This window comes from Thermobia domestica, chromosome 5, assembly GCF_964235325.1.
Source record: "Thermobia domestica chromosome 5, izTheDome1.hap1.1, whole genome shotgun sequence".
Taxonomy (NCBI): Eukaryota; Metazoa; Arthropoda; class Insecta; order Zygentoma; family Lepismatidae; genus Thermobia; species Thermobia domestica.
The window spans coordinates 150,268,471-150,277,112 of record NC_137458.1 but is presented as its reverse complement, the minus strand read 5'-3'; positions in this window follow the sequence as shown (position 1 = coordinate 150,277,112).

Here is an 8,642-nt window from a genome sequence, read left to right as displayed (position 1 = left end):
GTTTAGGACGAAATGTACTAATCAAGATGATCTGGTTGCTTATATAGGAGTTACTTTTGAAGTTTTCATTAACATTACGTAGGAAGCGAATGTGCAAAACCACCTTTCTCAATATAATGATGGTGTTACGTAGTGTGATTGGCTGTCATATTCGAAAAGAAATCAAACAAATGTATAGCTTTGATTGACTGCACAGACGAACATTTTACATTTGCATAAACAAATTTATTTTCAAGTGTGGAAATGAGTAAAAAAAAAAAAAAAAAAATAGCAAACGCATATAAAGGAAATGCTGAGTACGGAGGTGTACAAGCAGGTGTGGTTTACATAAGATGTACCATACGCAATTTCTTTATTTTCAATAAGAATAAATGTCACACCTCCACACTTGTTATGTACCTACAGGTCATGTCTGGCTCTCAACTGAACTACAGAAATTATACGTAAGATTATTAAATAATAAATAATCAAGAAACATATGACATAGTCCTGTCTCTCAACTTCCACAGAAAAAAAAAATAAAATTTATTTAAGTATGGACATATTTGTAACAGAGAAATGGCATCCTTAATTGAACGTCTCACAATTGTACTCTTTAGGCTAGAATATACAGATGATAAATGAAACTATTGAGATAGAATTCATCGAATGGATCTCATGTTATACCTCACAAACTGATATATTCTGGGCTTGAATTATGTAATCGTCGCATTGGAAGTGAGCGCTCTACAGTTGAACCACCGTCATCCCAAAACGATACTTAAAAATAATAAAACTTTAAAAAGAAGTTAATGTTTAAGCTCAATAAATGCAATATATAATAATAACAATTAGCAAATAAAAACTATGATTTAAAGGACATAACCTTTGGAAAATTAAGATCTAGTTGATGTAGTATTTTACATTCACTTAGGGATTTATTTTTAAACAACTAATTTCGTTCCACGATGTGAAACTCCGTAGATTCAAAACTATGTGAATTTAATAATCTAACTTGAACTACTGGTTGCAATTGATTAATAAGATCAAAGATAGACACTGGTCCTCGGATGCTGAATCTATATGAAGAAGCCGTTATTCCTTCGTCTTATTATTCTTGTTCTATGGGATAAAGGTTGAAACCGGAAATCGTTAATTTGTACCTCTTCCAAATTGAGTATAGACCCTATGCTTGAAGGAGAAGATAGAACCTACTTTTGAGAAGCTAAATCGATTGCCAAAAGCTGCATCTCGATATCTCTTACCGTGTTTGCTCTGCCCCAAAAATCAGTATTGAAACCGGAACTAGTTGTAAATTTCAACCACTTCTGGTTTCTGTAGAGTACTGCAAGTTGTAATGTTATATACTCTTGAGACTCTGAATCGATTGCAGAAATCCGATTGTCGTTATCTGTTCCAATTTTAGTACTATGCCGATAAATATTGAAACCGGAAATGGTTAATTTAACCACTTCCAGATTGAATAGAGGATTAAGATTTTAGATAAAACTTACTGTTTGGTAGCTGAATCGATTGAAAAAGTGCATCTCGCTTGCGTTATTAGTCTTGTAGAGGTCCTTCCAACATCTGCGTGTTTGCAACATTGTAGCGTCCTTATAGTCCAGTCAATAAAGGTTTTATGTAGGGACTAATTAGTAACAAGCTGAATTTTTCAGGAACTTTAGACCACAATATAAGGGGTATTTTCTGAAAACTCCCCACTCTTCCCCCTCTTACTTTCTCCTCTACCCACTTAACCCTTTTAGACTCTTGCATTTTTTGAGAAAAATGTTGTAGCTATACTTCAGTACTATTCATCCGAGTATCATGGGTTATGCGTCATTCTCTTCAGAAATAAATATGCTTTCAAATGGTATCATGTGTCTGCTTCCATGATGTACAAGGGAAGGGAAATTCTGGGTAAAACAGAGAACTTTCTCTCCAAAAAATTCCTTTTTTTGAAGTTTGGTTCTCCTTGCAGCAGCTCTGGCTACAGGTACCTGAATATAATCTACCTTGCAACATACTATGGTCTATATGTAATGTGTGTTCCAAGTTTTATTGCAATATCTAGAATAGTTACGAGGGAAAAATATTTCACAATATTGCTTGACAATACTGATTTTCATTTATAAATAAGGAAAGCTGGGACATATACATAAAATAATTTCCAAACACAGTATTATACATCCAAGGATCATGGTTAATACGTCATTCTTTTCAGAATGAAACAAGATTGTAAGTGATGTCATGTTCATATGTTTACAATGTCAAAAGAAAATGATTTTGGGATAAATATGAAAATTTCCCTCTAAAAATCCTTTTTTAAAAATCTGGGGACCCATGAAGCGGTACCGTTTACAGGTGAATAAATATAAGTTACCTTGAAAAATACTTTTTTATATATATATAGTGCATGTACCAAGTTTCGTTGCAATATCTAGAAGAATTACGAGGGGGAACATATTTCTTAATTCTGTTTTACAATACAAAAGAGACACTTTCAGAGAATCGAATCCAGTATTAGCACTCTTACCCTTCTAGTACATCAGGAAAATATGATAAACGGAATGAAATATAACTCTTAGCTTTAAAATATACATAATTAATATGCATATAAGTTAATTTTTTATTTATAATGGTTATTACAAATTTTGGTTACTACTCGTATATTTTATTACTTGTATTATTGCTAATTAATATGGTCAATTTTGGTTCGGGAAATTAGTCCTAACTTAGATCAGTGCCGTTCCATTATCCACTACCTATGCACTAGACTGGCAACAATCGGTAGGTGCTTAACAGTGCAAAATAATCTACTTTGTACTGTGGTAACATCATAATGGACCATCTACTCAAAACTCACTGAATGTAGAAAGTAGAATCAAATATTCTACTTTCTACAACATTACTACACATTTTATACAATCGATATTTACTTGTTAACTGATAAAAGTCAATTCAGCTCTCGGTCAACAAGTAAATATCGATTGCTCGTCATCACTAAAGTCGATAAATCGTCTAGGTAGGAGAATTATCGTGGGAAACTCCATTACAGTGTTCTCACATGTAGAAACAATCTAACCCTACATTTCTACATTCGGCGCAAGGTTATTCACAGCTGTGAGAAACGAGATCACCAGGTGCAAAAAGGCTTAGAGCTTGGTACTGGTATCAAAGCTTCTCTTTAACATGTTCCATCTTCACGATAACCGTCAAAAACGACAGTGGCATTCTTTCGTGTGTGCTTACAATGTACACTGAATGCTCACTGAATTGCGATCACCCCTCCACACAAGAAAGTGTGGCCAGCAACCGAGCTGACTACTTGACCACCCTGGCTGGTAGCATTGCAGAGAAAGAACACACTCGAAGTTACATGTTAGCAGACAGCACACTGTTATAATGGGTGGTGGGCAGGATTTTGCGCATTTTAATAGGGCATGATTTTGGATATCTTAGCAATAGGTGTGCCAATAACCCAGAGAGCAATACTTGTCGGATGCGCCCGTTTCTCTGTAGTGAAGATGTACAAGGAGGGGGAAGAAAATGGAGTAACGATCTCCAAGAGACGGAACTATGGAGGAGTAGGGAAGTGCAAAACATGGGGCGAACGTCGCTTCAAACAGCACGAGACAGCCAAACGAACCATCAGTATCTGGGAATTACCTGGCCAATACAATGGTGGATGCACAACACCAATACTCCACGCAACTATATGGCGTACACTGACACGTATGCAGTTCCAAAGCAGACTACACATTCGTCATCCACTCCTTACGACTCGTTACCTGCAGACCTCGTCGCGCTAGGGCATAGAAACACGTTAATTGGACCATAGATAATTAAAAAAGGATGTGCTGGTCCAATAATTCACGGTTTGTGCTGCTACTCTCGTAAGGGCGTATCCATGTGTGACGTCAACATTACGAAGCTATGGAGTCCTCGTGCATGCTGCGTACTGTACAGGCTTGGACTCAGACCGTTGTTGTACATGGACCACAGCGAGACATCCGTTGTGTACCTGCAGGTGTTAGAAAATCACGTATCCCTATAATGCAACACTTCTACTCACACGAAGACGGCATTTTCCAGGACGGCAATTCATGGTGTGACCAAGTCAGGACTGCACTGGCTTGGTTTAAGGAACATTTCACGGAGCTGCAGCATATGAATTGGCCCCCTAAGGCACTGGATTATAATTCTATAGAACATTTATGGGACGTTGCGAAACAAGCTCTTCGCACCATGATTCCTGCGCCAACATCTGTGGATTCATTGTGAGGTGCAACCAAGAATATATGGTGTCAGATCCCCGTGGAAACATGTCAGCAACTACCAGAATCCATGCCACATGTTCAGTCAGTCCTCTAAGCAAAAGTGGACCAACAAAGCATTAGGTATTTGGTCGTCATTCAGTGAACACCCAATGTAGTTACTACAGTTTTGAATAACATTTCTGTAAGTACAAGGAACATAATAAATAATAAATCCATTAATCCCTACAACTAGCTTCATTTTCTGCTTTGATCAATTGCAATACAGCCATAATGTATGTGATGGACACTTTTTCGAATTTGTCATGATGATAGTCATAAATTCACTCCATCCTGACTGCGACTGTAATCCAACAAGCCGTATAAGGTTGAGATGAAACAGATTTAGGATTTAGGATTTAGATTTCTGGGCTTTCAGCATCTATGGCCATTTAGCCCGTCACGTTTGAGGGGAGCACACTATCCGGGGAAAGGGAAGGAAGAGAGGAGTGGGGAAGGAAGGAAGCGGCCTAGGACCTATAAGTTTGGTACCACCCCAGCATTTGCCTGGTGTGAATGAGGAAAACCTCATTCAGGGTGGCTGGCCTGAAAAAGCGTTATACACTTTTTCGCCCGAGTGGCCCCACCGGGAGTCGAACCCGAGAACGCTCGCACCGAATGAAAGGAAACAAATATTATGAAGATTGGTCAGTAAGAGATCTTAGTTGTTGAAGTTCACTAAAGTCTTCAATGATCATTGAAGAAAGACCTGTATTTCTCTTTTTTATTGGATAGTCGCGATGTTAATAAAAGACTCAATTGGAATTCTCTTAACTGTTATCTGAGTTTCGTAATAGGTACCTGGCGTGACACAATGAATCCCTCCCATGGTAGGAAAAATACTTTGCTATCCAGACTTCAAACATTTACATCAACATTATCAAAAACATGTTGGAGAAATCCATCTGAATGAGTAGCTGGGAGCCAGCGGTAATGATTGATGTTAGGTAGATTGTGGCTTCATAGTTAGATACTCGCACTCACATTGATGAACTATGCTTATGAAATGTTTTGAACCGTATAATAGATGTAGGTTTAGAGCAAGGCGTGTGTATATTATATGGGTGGCAGAAACGATCTAGGTCTTACAGCAAATACGCGAGCGCGATTTATAACAACACACTTACTTTCAACTTCTGAGATTCACTTGAAATTTCTTTCTTTTTTTTTTTAACTTATGATGTAAAACTTTCAAGACTTTCTGGAATAAAATTTTTGCCTCCGCTGAATTAATAGTATTCTTAAAATTCACATTTTCTTAATACTCTTCCTCCGTAACTTTTCTTTGTACACTGGCTTCACAAATAGCACGTACACCACTTTTACAACTACAGTGTCTACGTTAGGTTCATTTCCACAAATTACACAATGAAATTAATTCATTCTTTTTTTAAAAAAAATATTAATGTTGCTCAGGTAGCCTGGAACAATATGAAATTATTACACTCTTGTCAGTGTAATATATTATACTGAGTTCAGTTTCATTAATCAAAATGATATGGAAATGCAGGTTTAAAATTAGGAACATTACTTTCTGCTTTCTACATTACTACTTACGGTAAATGATATTGACAAAAAGAAATAGTAATATTGCCAGCTTGAAAATGTATAATCACAAAATATTATAAAGAGTTATGTATTTTAAATTGAAGTTTAGTTTTTGAAATGAAACACATTTGGGTTTTTATCCAGGCATATTACATAACATATTTTATACATTTTTAAAAAATTGACTGTAAATAATCATGTAGTGATTAAACATTTCAATGCTTGTCTTGTACTTGAAAACTGCTATGTTGCACTTAAACCTAACGTAAACTTGTCTGTAGATTTTTTAAAACATAAATATCTAAATTGATTATGAACAAGTATAAAATATGTTACGTTCTAGTTAAAGATAACAAATCAGAATCCAAAGGCATACTAGTATACCTGTATTTCAAATAATCAATCACAAACCTTATAGAAAGAGAACCTACTAGTAGAGACCTGCACGGGCCGAATTTTTCGGCCCGAGCCCAATCCAGCCCGAACGTGCCTAGACCCGGCCCAGCCCGGGCCCGAAAAGTTTAGGAGATTTTCGGCCCGAGCCCGGCCCGGCCCGATAAGTATTTAAAATTCTTGGCCCAAGCCCGGCCCGGGCCCGATAAATTTTAAAAGTTTTTGGCCCGACCCCGGCCCGATAATTTTTTAAAAAAATATTAGCTCGAGCCCCAATCTTTCTCAAAATTTAGTACTAAATTTGACCTAACCTCAGAAATATTTACTAAACTCTGGTTTACAACTTGATGCTTGCAACCTGGTACCATTGCCTCATAGAACTTTGCCTGTCATCGAGAGAACATAAACTCCACTCCCTGTAACAAAAATCTAACTTAATTGATTTTTAGCATAAAGTGAAGATGGCAATATTGTTTAGCGACAGGCAAAACATTCCCACCCCTTCTTGTTATATTTTGAGTTCAGTGAAGGTCAAGGTCAGAGCTCAATTTACCGCATAATGCCTGCAATCCTCTATAGTGAAAGTGGAGCAACACAAACTGTAAATAGCTATTGCATTCTTTGTAACATTTTTCACGGACACACTTTTTCAACGTTTGGTTTTATTCCAATTATCGTTTAACGAGAGTCAATAATTATTAAAGAATTGCAATTGATCGGCCCCAGCCCGGCCCGACCTGAAGAGAAATTGTCGGCCAGCCCAAGCCCGGCCCGGCCCAAAGAAATAACAGTGTCGGCCCGCCCAAGCCCGGCCCGGCCCAAAGAAATAACAGAGTCGGCCCGCGGGCCGGGCCGGGCTTCGGGCCTCGGGCCAGGCCCGGCCCGTGCAGGTCTCTACCTACTAGATACTCATTTTTAAATACTTCTCACTTCCACTGCACAAAATCACTTGGCACATACAAACTTCATAAATCTCCCACTGAAACTGGCATATGAAGGTAGGCAGTGTCAAAGCTGAGTTTACGGCGTGCGCCTAACCGGCTCGGCAGGATGACTTTCCGCACCTGCAGTTATTTGGTAAGAACTCTCTGGACATCGTTCCCATTCTTGTAAACCTATTAATACGTATATCATTTTAAAGCTAATAAAACAAGCTAAAAAGTTTATTTGAAACATTTTGTTGCAGCGTTATCAGGTTTTTAGTAATAATAACAAAAATTTTGAACATTATATTGAAAAATCTACTTTTTCAGCAATCTATTTCAATAGCGCCATATAAACTTACTTTAGCTGAAAACACATAAGAATATAATTTAAAAAACGTAATGTGAGGAAGCTAACTTCAAAATCATATTGATACGAGCTTGCGTAATCGAGTTATTGACATTTCAATGTAGGTATGCAAATTTGCATGTTTAGGGCCGTAGGGTGGAAAGCAAGAGGAGGAGGGTTGGAAACTTTTGAGGAAATGTTCCCCTTATAATGTAATAACTGGCAAAGTTTCAGCTTGTTACTAATTAGTCCCGACAAAAGCCTATTTTTTCCTTTATTGACTGGACTATTAATATGTAACACTGAATAGTAAATGAGGTATTGTAAGTCTAAATTTGACATATGTAATAATCTCACGTAGCGTCATTTGAAAAAAAAAAGAATACAACTTTATGTTGTGCATCAATGGAATAAGTATTGAACAAAACTTTATGTTCAGAACGTTACATCGACGAAAGTAATCATTCTTTTCTTAGGTTCAGAATAAGATGTATAGTTTGACAATTTTGTATATTTCATAACAATTTATTAAGTTGAGTTCTCGGCAATGGCTTTGAATTCATAAACATTCAGCAATAAAATGAAAGATGTAGATCTGGAAAATGTTCTTTTGTTGTTATTCGTATGCTAACGGAACAGCATCCTCTTAACCAAAATTATAACCTCTCCATCCAGTCCAGTCTCTTCATATAATGTCATATCGGAATGCCACGGGGTTTTGAAGAATTATTACATTTTCTTTTGTCAGGAAAGATACCATGAAATGAAGAGGTTAAACAGGGGTAGAAGATAATGGAGAGAGCATGCCGTGTAAAGACCTTACCTTATTCAGAAAATACATCATGATAATGCACCTACTCACTGAACAACTCAGATAATACTCCCAAATTCACTTCATATATAATAATTTAATGATGCAATAATTCATATTATACAAAGAAGATACTATGATTAATCTCGCCCTCTACTGAATAACACAAAAGTAAAAGAATAGTATGGAAAATGACCACGCGGTGCTGGAGATAAGAGTGGAGATGAATAGAAAAAATTACTTAAATTATTCACATACCAATACACAAGTAGTGTTGTGAAATGGAGAAGCCAGCAAAACATTTGTTTCTCTAAAGTGGAGTG